General features: G+C 38.4%; 1 protein-coding gene across 7 annotated transcripts in view; it reads left to right on the top strand.

Annotated features, from left to right (window-relative positions):
* The window catches only part of ZMIZ1 (zinc finger MIZ-type containing 1), a 363,439-nt gene that overhangs the window by 117,601 nt on the left and 232,001 nt on the right, over positions 1-13,837 (top strand). For all 7 annotated transcript variants that reach the window (XM_067299869.1, XM_067299867.1, XM_067299868.1 and 4 more), the window contains one exon: positions 418-500. The gene's annotated coding sequence lies outside the window, so the exon portion shown is untranslated. The remainder of the gene's footprint in view (positions 1-417; positions 501-13,837) is intronic.

The following is a 13,837-nucleotide window of genomic DNA, read 5'->3' as shown; positions in this document are numbered from 1 at the left end:
AAGCAGAGGTCAGGGGTTTGTTTATTTTTTTTTAATGGCACTTAGCTCATAACAGTCAGCAAGTACCCTCTTTACAGAGAATGAGAGAGACTTCAGCATGACATTTAACTGGAAAAATACTTACCATTTGACTCAGTAAATTTCGATAGAAACCTCAACAGAATTTGATTATCTGTTCCTCATCTCATTTTTACAGGCAAGAAAACTTTTAAAACTCAAACTGCTGAAGTGATCCTCAAAAGTTTGGGTGTGGCAGAACTAGTCTGGAACCCAGGACACAGCCTCAAATCTGGTGCTCCAGATTTGTTCCTGGGACTTTTAAAGGCCCTTTATTCAAGACCTGCTCAGTGAGCTTGTTCAAATGGTACAGTGTTACTCAGGGAATGGGTGAATGATCTGTCCATATTTTTATTGCAGGAAAATGGATCTTGTTATGTGAGGGCGTTGAGGAAACAGTCATCAGCTACTGAGAGGAAGAAAGGCCCGTGTGGAATATTCAGGTAGGAAGGTATTTTATGGTCCATCAGGTGGACCCAAATACTTGTGAGCCTTCAGTCTTCTCCAGAAACTGCATCATATTTTATGCTTTTAACAGCTGATCTGGTCACTATCAAAGTGTATCTGTTGTTTTGAGAAGCAATCCTGTTTGGTTGATTGATTGCAACAACGAAACACTGCAAGCAAAGCCCTCAGTATAAACATTCCTTGGGCTATCCCTGGTATAACTATTGATCCTAATATAGAATACAAACAATTTACTCTTTGCATGGGCCATTCAAGCTATAAAACAGAGCGATAATATGTTCTACTTGCTTCTGATAAATGTGCATTTATAACAAACTAGCAATCCCTGAGTACAAATGAACAGTAGTTTCAATAATGATGTGTTCAATATCTCATGTCCAGTTGTACAGAATGAAAAAACAGATAGTGGACACCCCAAGATTCCTCTCTTCCCCTTCTCCCTCCCTCCCTCCCCCACAAAATTTTTTGCATACTTGTTCTGTTGCTTTTTTTTTTTTTTTTAGTATTTTACCAGGCAGTAGGTAGTCTCATCTTTGCCTTATTTCCAGGGCATTGCAGAGCTACTCAGCTGTTTGGTGCACATCTTAATTTTCTTGTGGACCAGCTGCCCTTCCATTCATTATTACATGGGTCCTCTCCACTTTTAATCGCATCCCCATGGCATTTTCTTATACTGGGAAATATCATTAAAGAAACTTTAATGTATTTACAGTTGTTTTGAATGCAGTATAGCAGCGGGAAGTAGGGGTGAGGAGTCAGTACCCTTGTGACCATCACCACCAAGGGTGCATGGATGGTAACAATCCATTTCCAAAGGGATAAAGTTAATGATCATTAGAGCATAGGTGTTCCGGGTGTTTTGTGTGTATGTTTCTTTTGTTTTTGTTTTTGATTTTTTTTATCTGCTATACGGTGCTCTCATAATCCTCCCCACCCCCCCATATTTTCAGTGCTGCACTTTGATGAGCTACAGACAGTTGACTCAAAGGCATTTCTTGATGAACATTTCTGCCTGCTATCAGCCTTGAAAAACTCAACCTTTCAAGAGCTGTATGGGAGAGAAATGTGTAAGACTAATATTTATAGGCTGGAAGAGAGGGGAGAGGAAAGAATAAAGTGTAAAACTTGCTTCCAGCAGAAATGCCATCCCTCTTTTACCTCTGATAATTAGAAGCATTTCTGACATGGCTACTAAAGCAAGTTAGCGGAGTGTGCCTGCCATTTGCTGTGCTTTTGTACTGCAGAGCTATTTTCCTTTTTGTGTGGTGTTGCTTTGTTTTGCTTTGTTTTAAGCCAAAACACAAATTTCAATGGATACCCAACTATTGCAGTATGATTCATCCCTACTCCTACATTTTAAATGATTACTTGCAAGTACTTACACATGATTATTTGTAAAAAAGGGAATGCTCTTATTCAAGTTCACATTTTAAGTAATTTTTGGTAACAGTAAAGCTCGTATGCATAAATTCTTTCATTAATAATTCTAACTAAATCAGACTGGAAGTTTAGATGGTCTTAACTGTGCCATGTTTTTTAATGGGAAAAGATCTTGGCTATATTGAGAAACATGGTAGTACTGATCATAACTGTAGTAGCAGCTTTAGAGAACGTTTCAAATGTTTTTCGTGGCGTCTTAAAAAATATATGATATGTTATGCCCACTGAATGTAGGTCTAAGATTCTGGTCTTTTCTTGTAAAAATAGCATGTGCAGTCATAGAAATGCAGCCAATTCATTAAAAAAAAAAAAAACTGTTTTAAAACTGGGCACTTGAAAGTCTGCTGAAGGTTTCCCTAGACTTGGATTGTGGTTTAAAAGGGAAAAAACATCCCTTTTCTATTCCATCAAGAAACTCGGGGAAAAGAAGTTCCTTGCTGTGCCTTCAGGTCACATGGCCTCACTGCTGTAGAGCTGGAATGTTTGCCGTGGTATTTCCGGAGGCTTCATAAACACGCAGAAAGAACGGGGGTTTTAGGAGGACTGTTTTATTATTATTATTTTCCTTTTTTGGCAGCAAAAATACAATATAGTTTAGGTGAGGGGGTTTTGTTTGTTTGTTTGTGATTCACTTTTTTTTTTATCTAATCAATCCAAAGAATTTTAATAATTCACCTATTTTTTAAAGAGAAAGTAAAAAAAAAAAAAAAAGTGTCCCTATTTTTATTGCTGCATTTCTGTAAAAAGGCTTCTTACTGAATGTAATTCCTGGCAAACTAAATATTAAACCTAACTCCACTATTTAGATGGTCCTAATGGTTCACTTTTGGCATGTGTCACTGTAAGTGGCATTCTGTAATCTGACTTGATAGCTGTCATCTTGCAAACTAGAGTAATGCAAACAAAAGATGATCACTCAAACAAGGTTACAGTGAAGAGCCATTTCCTAAGCCCTGCTGCTGCAGTGTAGAATCCCCAAGTCAAATTAGAAAAGTGCTGAATTACTTCTGGCTCTTGGGATACAAGAGTTAAGATTATGCAGACCTGTTCTTTCTAATTGTAAGAATAGCACGTTCCTTTTGAGACTTTGCAAGCACCAACTCAAACTGGGATGGACTGCAAGAACCTCTGTGTTAGTCTGTAATGTCACAGATATGTCATCTCTTAGTGGCAAAGCAGAGTGGAGTAGACCCTGCAGTCCCTCTTACTCCTCTGGGCTGGAAGAGATGCATTTTCCTCCTCCTCCTCCTCCTTCCTCTGCTGCTCCCCCTCCTCCCTTCTCCCTTACAATTGCGCTGAGCTTCTTGTTGAACCAGGACAGAGAACTGATCCATTTTAAAAATAACCCTGCAAAAATGGGAGGGAGGGGGGAGGATGAATGGAGTATTTTTAGCTTAACCAGTTCAGTTCACTATGTAGCACTGCAAAGCTGTCCTAACATAACTGGGGAGGAGGGGGAGACAGCAGTGCAAAGGGAGTTGATAACAAGTGGCCAGAGGCAGGAACTGCTTATTCCAGCTTTACCGCTGAGAAAAATGACCACTGAAACATTGCAGTATGCAGCATGAGGCTGTACTGTGCACAGATGACTGAAATAGTGGAAATTTTATAACCATATCAATATGGAGTTGTTGCTGATTAGTAATTGCATCAGAAGTTACAAAAGGGGGCAGAGATTGCCATAGAGCTTTTCTTTAAAGCACAAAACACAAGTGTTTCCAAATTCAGGTACTGAATTGCCATACTAGCAGGAGCCTCTGGGTAGAGCTGGAATTGAACAAGCGCTTGGCTTCTGCCTATTAACAGGACTGACTTCCTTGTGCCTTTTTCCTCTTCCCTTCCAAACTTTTTGAAGCTCATTTTTGGTGTGACTTTTATTATTTAATGATACTGTCCGGGTGCAGAAGTGTAGCATTAATTATTTTATTAGAATAAGCGTTCTGTTTGAATAAACATGTAATATCTGGTTGCTGCATGTGCCATATTGTCTGCCTCCTGCTGCTTCTCCTTGCACACCTGTGTGGGCAGGTGAGAAAGCAACACGGAAAAATGTAGGACAAGGACTTTGCGAAAGGCAAAGGAAGAGAAGCAAAATTATGAATCGAATAGCTGGTAAGGTCTTAGGGTAGGAAGAAGAATAAGGCAAAGATACAGCAGGGAAAAAGGCTGGAGCCTGAGAAGGGGAAATTGCCCTACCAGAAACAGCTGCGTTGAGAAAAACAGGTGAAAGAAAATATGGGCATCTTTCCATCTAAAGGAATATAGGAAGAATTGTTGCGATAATTTTGGAAGTACTGTCATGCTGTCAGGGTGGGCAGATAGGGTACAGCAATTGCTGCCTTGGCCACTGATGTTTGAGTTACTTCTGTTTACTTTTCTTCTATCTATAAAGTTGGGTTGAGACATGCTTTGAGTCTAAAGGCAGGGAGCTAAACCATTCAATGTTCCCACTGTTTTTAGAGAGTGATATGCCCCTTGTCAGTATTTGGGAGGTGGGAGTGGGAGGGAAGGATTAGAGAATGGAGAATCCCATTTTTCCCTCTGCTTACCTTGGTGGATATTGGTAGAAAAATCTCAGATCCTGTGACATAAAAATACTATGGTAATTGCTCGTGTCTGCTGGATTAGTATAGTCCAGAATGTTAGCACCCATTGAGCTATAGTTAGAGAAGTCAAGTGAGAGGAAATGGTGTGGAGATAGAAGTAGTTCTGAAGTTGTATTGGACTGCTGGCGGGGGGAGGGGGGGCGAAATACTCTTGCAGTGATCTGTTTAAATATAAATGCCCTAGAATTTATAAGTTATCTTCTTTAAAAGCAAAACTTGATTCAGAGGCAAAATGTGCTTTAAGTTAAATGTTATTTGTTTCTACATGTTTTTTCCAAGTGAACACATAGAACTGTGGAGAAATACCCAAGAAATATATAGTATAAATGACTAAACTGTTGTTAACTTTTCTCTTTCTTACTTGTCTTCAGTCCTGTGCTGCTTGGTAAAATGCCGTAACACCTTAGTAAAGTTCAGGTGAAAAAGGAAAGCAAATGCAGCTCTTTAGGTAACGGAAACGGTGTGCGAGAGCTTCATTTTTTGGAAACATTCCAATGTTTTATCTTGTTCCTTAGTATGTCTTACCGTTTTATAAGTTCTGTGCCTTTATGAGAATGTGTGAAGAGTTCTTAAAGTTAATTTTGTAATGGTAATGTGTGTATCTGAATAATACTTTTCAAGTCATTTGGCTTTGCTCCTTGCCACCTAAGTTCTCCCAAGTCTTTATAAGGAAATTTTGTGTAGGCAGGCCAAAGGAAATCATGGTTGAAACTTATTCTCAAAAGCTCCACATTCTTAATCGCCTTTGACATTGGTTGAGAAAGACAGAGCTTCAGCATAGTGAAAAGCAAACAAAATAAATTATATTTTTAATAAAGGATTCTCTATCTTGATGAATTTATACTGACAGGACAGTATTGGTTAAAAATACAGGAACCTTCTGCAGACTCACTGCAATTTATCCTGGTTTTATGTTGTCTAAACAGAAGACAAGGAGACAGAAAGAAATACCCAGTGTACAAATACATAATGTAGACAAGCCTTTTAGTCTGAGGTACTTCTTTCAGCACAGGGTGTCTTCTGACTTTTTTTAGTGATTTGTTTTAAACCATTAAACCATCTCCTTCTGAAGGGCGACAACATAGAAGCAGTATTCAACTATTCTGCTCATCATCATGTGACTCCACAGGAGATTGCTGTATCCTGTACCAAAAATATTTTATGTTGATGTGGAGAAGATTTTCATGGCCTTATAAAAGATGTTAGCTTGCACTTCTTTGTGTAAAGAAGTATTTCCAAAAGAAATAATATGCTGATTGAGTACTTATTTTTTTTGTTCAATATATAAAAAAATCTTTATAGATAAGTGGCAATGATTTCACTTCTTCCACCGTCCCTTTCCCCCTTAATCTTATTTATCTCCTCAGAGTGATCTTCCAACTATCAGAATGTATTTTTTTAGGGTGTTTTAGATCAGCTGCTTTAGAAGCCAGGAATTTGCATCTTTTTACTAGAAAACAAATGTAACGAAGGGAGGATAATTGGTTAATATGATTTGTATAGCTTATGCATATATATATTACATATATTAGATATATGTGTGTGCTTATCTTTTTATATAAGCTAAGGTCTAGATTTTGAACTTGGTCTGTTAACAGTTGAAGATTGTGTTTGTATATGTTTATAGTAAATATGCCTAAGGATTTTAAAATAAGGTTAAATCAACCTACAGTTGGAAAACTCTTGAGAATTCTTAAACGTGTTTCATATTGAAAAGTATTTAATTCAATTCCTCTATTTAATCTTACTAAAGTTAGAAAATTCAAGGTACAACTGTTCTTTTTTTCCCCGTACATTTTACCAGGTCTTGTTGTTTCTGATAACAGCTTCCTTTGGAGGCCTTCAAATGGGAAGAAAAAAGAAAACTTTTTCCTCTTCAAGACAAAAGCACAATGCAAGCACAATCCTTTCTGGGTATTGCTTTTGTCTATAGATAAGTCCATCTCTTAGTCTAGTATGATTAATGTCATTTGATTTGTTAACGTTTTTAGAAGTTTATGAAAGGACAGGGAAAAAGGAGGAAAATAAAATCCTTTCAAGCACCTATCAGTGACTAAAATGCTGCCTTAAATCGTGAAGATATGTGTGACTGAAATGTATGTATCCAAATGTGTAGAGTATTACATGAAATGTGAGCAGGTGTATGGCCCAAACTGATTATCAGGTCAAAGTATTTAAACTAGTTGCTCTCTTGAGAGTGTGTAGTTTGCACGGCAGATCAAAGGCTTTTCAAAGAAAAGATTTTGAGGTAACAAATCACGGAAAACCTCCATGTACACAATGTAATGTAAAATTTCACAAGTAAAAATAATCCAGCTTTAAAATGTGAGTATGTAAAAGAGCATGTCTACAATATCACATGTGGTGATTTCTCTCACATGCTTTTACCTGTTCTGTACAGTGGAAAGTGTAAACAAGTAAAAACTAAAACTACTGCTTTACAAATAGGGTTAGAGGAAAAAGAAAACAGCACAAACAGCAGCAAAGATGCGAAGTGTTGCTACAGTGGCAGTTTGGTGGCAGTGAGTTCAACAATATAATTATGTGTTGAATAAAAAGGTACATCTTTCTGTTGCCTTTTCATGTGGCATTTCTTTAATATAATTTTCTCTCATTCTTTTGCTGTCTTACTGGGTGGGCAGAAGCTAAGTAACTTCTTTAGGCTGTTTTCAGTTCAATATAGCTTTGCAATGACCATTTTATTAATATCCTTTTAAATGTAAACAGACCCAATCTCTTCATCCTTTCTTCTTATGTTTTTTTCTTGATCATTTCATTGCTCCCCTTTGATTTTTGTCTCACTTTGCTCAGAACTCAATAGCTTTGCCTTACAAGCTAGTGCTGACTGCTTTCTAGATGATCACTGCCCCTAATATAAATTATGATATGAAAGGAACTCTTTTTGTTTTCTCAGGTCCTAGTCTGATAAGAGATATTTCCTTCTCCTTGCTCATTCCTCTTTAAGACTCCACTTAAACTACAACCAAGGCCACCAGTGAAGGGGATTCTCCTTTGTTTGGTGGGGCTGCTACCTGCCTGGTGGCAATCAGTTGGTCTGTTGAACATCTGCCATGTGGTAATGTCTTTCAGTCAGTATTGCCCTGGACCTGATATGAGCTGATGACTTAGAGGTGGTATGCTCCTTATTCCCATTATCAGTCCCCAGAGTCATACAGTACTTTGTCCTCCCCTTCCCTCACACCCTCGGCTTAGTATTTGATACTTTGTTTCTCTTGCGGCTTTTGAAATTTCCACCTGGAAATCCCCCTTCCCTCCATCTGCTCTCAACCCTCATAGGCCTCAAACTCTTATCCCGTCAGTTTGCCTTCAGAGCACTTTGGAGTTCATATCAAGGGAAAGAAATAGGCCCTGCAGTAGGAAGGTGTACCCCGAGAGAGGGTCTGCCTGTGTGGTGGTTTGTTGGCAGATGCGAGCTTGCTCTGTCTTTGGCTGGCTGCATTCTGTATGGAGCCAAACCAGAAGCCCCATAGCCTTCGTTAGCATGGTGCAGGGCCCGAGCTAATAAGCTCTGTCTCTCGGCAGGGTGTATTAGATCAAGCTTACTGCTGTGCTAATTGTGCTTACACAGCTTCCAGTTTGGAGCTGGCTCGTTTGCAGTTGGCTTGGATGGTGGCCAAGAAGGCTCGCCTGTGCCTGCAGTATACCATGTAGACATGCACATATCCAGCACTTGAAAGTGTCTGTCAATAGCAGGAAATTATATTTGGAGGGAGTGGAAAATCTTTGGCCTGGCTACATGAATAAACAAGGACAATATTAATGAATGAGGAAGTAGGTAACAGTTTTAATAAGGAAAAGGATTAATTGTTCCAAATATAGATTCACCACCACAAGTTTTCAGTCCCTGTCTTTGGTTCTCTCCTGTTCCTCATTTACCACTGTTGTTGTTTGTTTGTTTGTTGTTGTTTTGTTTTTGTTTAATATTTCATGGGAACCTCCCCCAGGTTTAAGGAACTTCATTGTAGGAAAAGTGAGTAGCCTGGTATTCTAGCTGGGAAACAGAAGTTAACCTAAACGCAAGGTTAGAAGTGGGCAAAATTCCAGAGGGGAGAAGTTTGCTTTCGCTGTTAGCCCATTCTTTGTCTACCTTTCCCCTACTTCATCTGTTAGCAAATCAGACAGTACATTGTTTATAATAAAATGTCAAGGATCTGCGTGTCTTAGTACTGAAGTGCTGTAGTTACAAAAATCTAAATATATAAAATATATGCTAGTAACAGCAATTATATATGTAAAAGGAGGAAAAAAAAATAGAATTGTAAAAAGCCAAAGTTTGTTTACTTAGGTTTGGAAAACTAGAGCTCAGCATGGCTTTAAAGCCACATCCTCAGCTGGCATAGATTGGTTTAGTTCTCCTGATTTCATCAGTTACCAGCAGCTGTGTTGTTTACTTCAGCTAGAATTTGTCCCTTCAAATATTAAGAAATTTTCTGTCTATGGAGCGGTGGAGGGTAGCTAGCAGTACAGTCAAGGACTAAGAGCAAGTGAGTGCATCTATATGCAAATTGTGAAACATTAGAGAAAACCAGACTAGTTGTCTCTTATTGTGAAATAATAAATGATTCATTAGCACATCACTACAAACTCTCTTAATATTTAAGCTGATTTTTCTCAAATTATTTTCTTGGTCCAAAGTTTTCCTGTGTTTCACAAACATTAGTGCACCACTGCATTAACACACTTGACAGTTTTGAGGCCATTCCTCCATTTGAGCAAAACCCTCAAAAAGACGGTATCAAACTTTTTTCATTCTAAAATTGCTGTTGTTAAAACAACTGGGGGAATGTATCTGTGCAAAGACACAGTTGAATAACGATTTAGCTACTTGAATTAATTTGAAATTTCAGCAGCATTGAGTAATATTTTAGTGGCACTATAATCCTGTCCATTACATGTTAAGTCTGCAGATTATACTGCCACTGGAAGAAGAACCCTGCAGTATTTAAATGACATTATAACACCATGGTATTATATTCAGGTCATTAGGGGGCATTGTACAGGATTGAAGTTATCTGGCAGAATGTCAAGGGTGAATCATATAATCTGTGTTTCTTTGCCTCTCCAAATATGTAGATTAGGGGGTTAAAAAAATGAAACAAAACAATTACACCTAACTCACCAGTGTTCTTCCTCTGTCTAAGCCCATCATACTACCTGTATGCTGCTTGTACTGTTAACAAATGAGGAGAGAGTAACAGGAGGAAAAGAGATGAATAAATATAGATGGCTTAACTGGTTGATGATGTAGCTGGAAAAAACAGATTTTGAAGGACTTCCACTTCGGTTCCGGTTTTCAGAGTCTCTTTGAAAAGACTTGCCTCAGTTGGGGGAAGACCTGACAAAGTGTAATTCTCATTTTATTGAGAGGTTTTCTGTATGAATCAGAGCAACTGATAGATAAGGATACAACTGAGCTTTTCTCTTTCACAGCAGGTATCAGTTACTGTCCAAAATGATGAGAAATACTGAGATCTAAGATTAATATTTTCCAGTACAGATCCCTAATGTTAATCTCCTGAAGAGGCAGGGCACTCTTCCACAATTGAATGTACCCAGGGAGATGGACACCTATCTCCTGCTGCTTGTGCCTTAGGAGACTCCTTCTAAGATCATGCATATGGCCTATCATAGCTATTCTGAACCTTCTTCTCAAATGTCCTTATCACTCAAGCAGCTCTGGCTGAATTTAGAGAGAAATGTTAGGCAGTGAAAAGCATCTGTTCTCAGCAGCTTATTGCTGTCTCTGGCTGGAATTACTGTCCTTCAGATCTTCAGGCTAAATAGTTCACATGACTATTCCGTACACCATTAGAGACAAAATGAGCTGGGTTAGTTTAAAAATGTACATAGTAACTTTGGGTCATTTTTTTCTGCAAGAAACTAGATGGCCATAACAGAAGTAGCCTAGCTGGCTGGTAGGCAATAAATTCCAGCACAGGCAGTGACTTCCCTCGTCTTGCCTTCACTGAATTTAACTACAACTTTTGAGATGATGTGAACATAAGAGAAAGTAATCAAAGTATCAGTTAAGGCCAGCAAAGATGAAGTGAAATGCAGTTGGGTCAGGGGATGATAAACTCTTCAAAAGGCAGAGCTACACTCCTGTGAGCAGGATGTGTTAGTAGGCTCTGCCCTTCCTGTGCTCCAAATTGTTTGGGGGAGTTAGGGGGGAAGCCCGAAACAACCGTTTGCTTATTTGAACAGTTTGTTTTCCTTTAGCCTAGCATGTTGGCCAAGTTCCTGTATAGTGATTCCTGTTTTTTCTTGCAGTGTTTCATGTGAAATTCTTAGAAAAATCTCAGAGCAAGAAGTGTGTTTAGCTGCTGCATGCCAGTGCTCCAAGCAGTGTTGAGGGAACTGGAAATGACTTTCAGGTCCTCTTTCCAAAAATAGCCTTAACTTATTATTAGGGGATGTTGCAGGACTCACATTTGTACAGGAGCACTGGATATGCGAGTGGGGAAAGTGCCTTACTTGGCAGAGTTCTTGCTGTGGAAGGTTGTGAAGGCAGATAGCATCAGCAGGTTAAACACAGATACGGACATAAGGTCCATAAACAGATACCAAAAGAAGCAGGCAGGAATGTTCCCTCTAACATCTGACTGGATGCTGGGGAGTAAAACAGGAGTAAACCACAGATAATGGCTAGGCTCATATGCCCTCCCTATGTATTTACTGGTGTCGTCATTGCAGACAGAACACTGACCTGGATGGACCACTGGATTAACCCAGCTTGGCATGTCTTATGTTCTAACTGCATGTTATATTCAATCATACAACAATCCTTAAATTACTATCCATGCTATATTTTAGGCTATATCAAGGACAGTAGAGACATAGAGCACTCTTCTGTTTACTACTTTTCTACATGACTAAAGTAGTAAAACTGCATATTGTATGGGGATGTTGGGAAGTTAGTATTGATCTTCGTTCAAAATGGACTCAATTCATGCCAGTGTGAGAGGTGCTGAATAACCCAAGTCCCATTTAAACTTTTCGTGTTCATTTTTATGTGAGTTTTAAGCAGCTTGCTTCTGCAGAGGATAAAATCTCCACTAAAGTTTAGTGGACTGCCATCTCTCACTTTTGCTGTTTCTTTAGATACATTAGCTTGTGCTTTCAAATGTACAGCAAGAAGCCCGTTCTGCTCCACCATTTCTGTTTGAGGTTTTTTCAAGTGAAAGTCAATGGAGTTTCTTTAAAAATGTCCCTAGACAAAGAGCTCTCCAGAGAGTGGGTCTCTGCTGATCTGTGCAGTTAGTAATTACTCCTATGAGCTGTCATTTTAAAGTAAAAATAGAAAATATTAAATATTGATTATACATCTGTATACCAGCTCTCTAGAAGCGTGTAGATAAAATAGATTCAGATGGCATTTTCCCCTCTAATTTGGCACAACAAGTAATAGTTTTGCTCTTGAAAAAGTAGGTATGAGCACATATGGCTATGAGCTTGTGCTTTATGGAGTGAGCTTTATTCTACCTGTATAGTTAAATGAAGTATTACTAGGAGTCTTCTGGGTCTCCTTTTCCTGCTTAGGGGATATGTGCTTGTTATCATGGTGTGGCAGTGAGCAAATAGCATGAAGTTCAGGATGGAGAGATCATTGCTGTTCTAATCAAATGCATGTTCTACACCAGGTATTTACTGTAGACTATATACACTAGAAATGAAGAGTGGCCTGACACTTAATGTTACTATGCCACTTATACTGCATTTTCAATATATTTGCTGAGGCTGCAAATTTTTTTTTCTTTGACACTAAAGTTAACATAATTCAGCATCTATCCGTCTTGACTAACATAATCTTGCTGATCTCACTGGTGCTACATGGCTAAAGCATGTTTTTCTCACAGCTTATTGCAAGCAAACATTTGGAGTACAGGCTTTGGTAGCCTTGGCCATGCAATCCACTGTGTCGTTTTGGATGCGATCAGTTTGAACGACTGTCAGCTGTAATTTTGGTACAGAAACTTGTTGCATCAACTTGTGCCTTTAGCCCCTTATAAGGACTGGTCAGGGAGATGCAAAGATTGCAGGTATAGTTGCAAAAACCACATATCTTCTAAGATGATGCATATATAGTAAGCTCTGAATACTCACACAATAAAGTAATCGTCCTGCAAATCATTATGTTCCCTCAACAGGGAACCTCAAAAATAGGTCTGACATGAATAGAACTTTTTTTTTTATAGCCATTATCAACTGGCTTTAAGTATTAGCAATGTTTATCTGAAGCTGAACTGATTTCAAGTTCATTTTCCAGTTTCTTAAAGAATGAAGATTCTTTACTTGAAATAAGCCTTACTGATGAATTGATGAGGATATTTTAGAAATAGGAACTGCTGTGGAGTTTCATTTCAATGTTTATTCTCTTCCTGCACAGTGTGGTTCATGGTTGTAGATGTTAGATAGTGTCAAATGATGCCTTAGTAAAGATTCTGAGTAACCAATAACTAATAAGGTTTGTAACCTGCTGACCTAAATTTATACAGGTCACAAGGGAATGGACCAAACGTTCTCATTTTGGTGCATAAAGGTCGTTGGATTCCTGCAAACAGTTCAGTGGATTGGATTCAGCTTTGTTATTAGTCAAGAATGTACCTTTGACAACCTCCAGCATTTTTTGAAGGTTTTACCTCCATCTTCTGTAGCTGGTAAACTTATTTCTTTGCATATAAATACATACACAACCAATTTACTACTGTAATATCTATATGATCCCATAAGCTATCAGAATTGCTGCTGTGATTTTTATAGAAGTAATGTTTTGTGATGGAGATGGCATACGTTACCATATGTCTGCCTTTTTACTTTTGCAAACTTGTATTGATTTTTATTTTTTATTTTTTTTTGGCCGCACACACACCAACACACAGTGCATTATCATCCTGAAGCTTCAGGCTAAATGTGTGAGCACAGGTGTCAATTTCTAATACCCTTTGCATGCGATTTGAAATACTTCCTCAAGTGTAGGGACTGTACATTTATGAAATACAAAGTACAGGCACCCTCTGTGCTTTCAAAAGTCTTATGAAAATGCCTGTGAGGTGAGGCCACAGTATCTTCTGAATAAACTTTTTATGTTCTTGAACTTTAGAGTTCTCAGTCTTTAAAACTGGTGTGAATGACAGAAAGCCTTAAATACCTCCATATGTGTTTATACTTAATAGGTGTAAAATCACTTGCACTGAGCTAACTTACTGCAAAGGAGAAACATCTGCTGAATTCATTTCCATGAAGTA

This window comes from Apteryx mantelli, chromosome 7 (genome assembly GCF_036417845.1).
Source record: "Apteryx mantelli isolate bAptMan1 chromosome 7, bAptMan1.hap1, whole genome shotgun sequence".
Lineage (NCBI taxonomy): Eukaryota > Metazoa > Chordata > Aves > Apterygiformes > Apterygidae > Apteryx > Apteryx mantelli.
The sequence above is the reverse complement of the archived record's forward strand: the minus strand, read 5'-3'. Positions and strand labels throughout refer to the sequence as shown.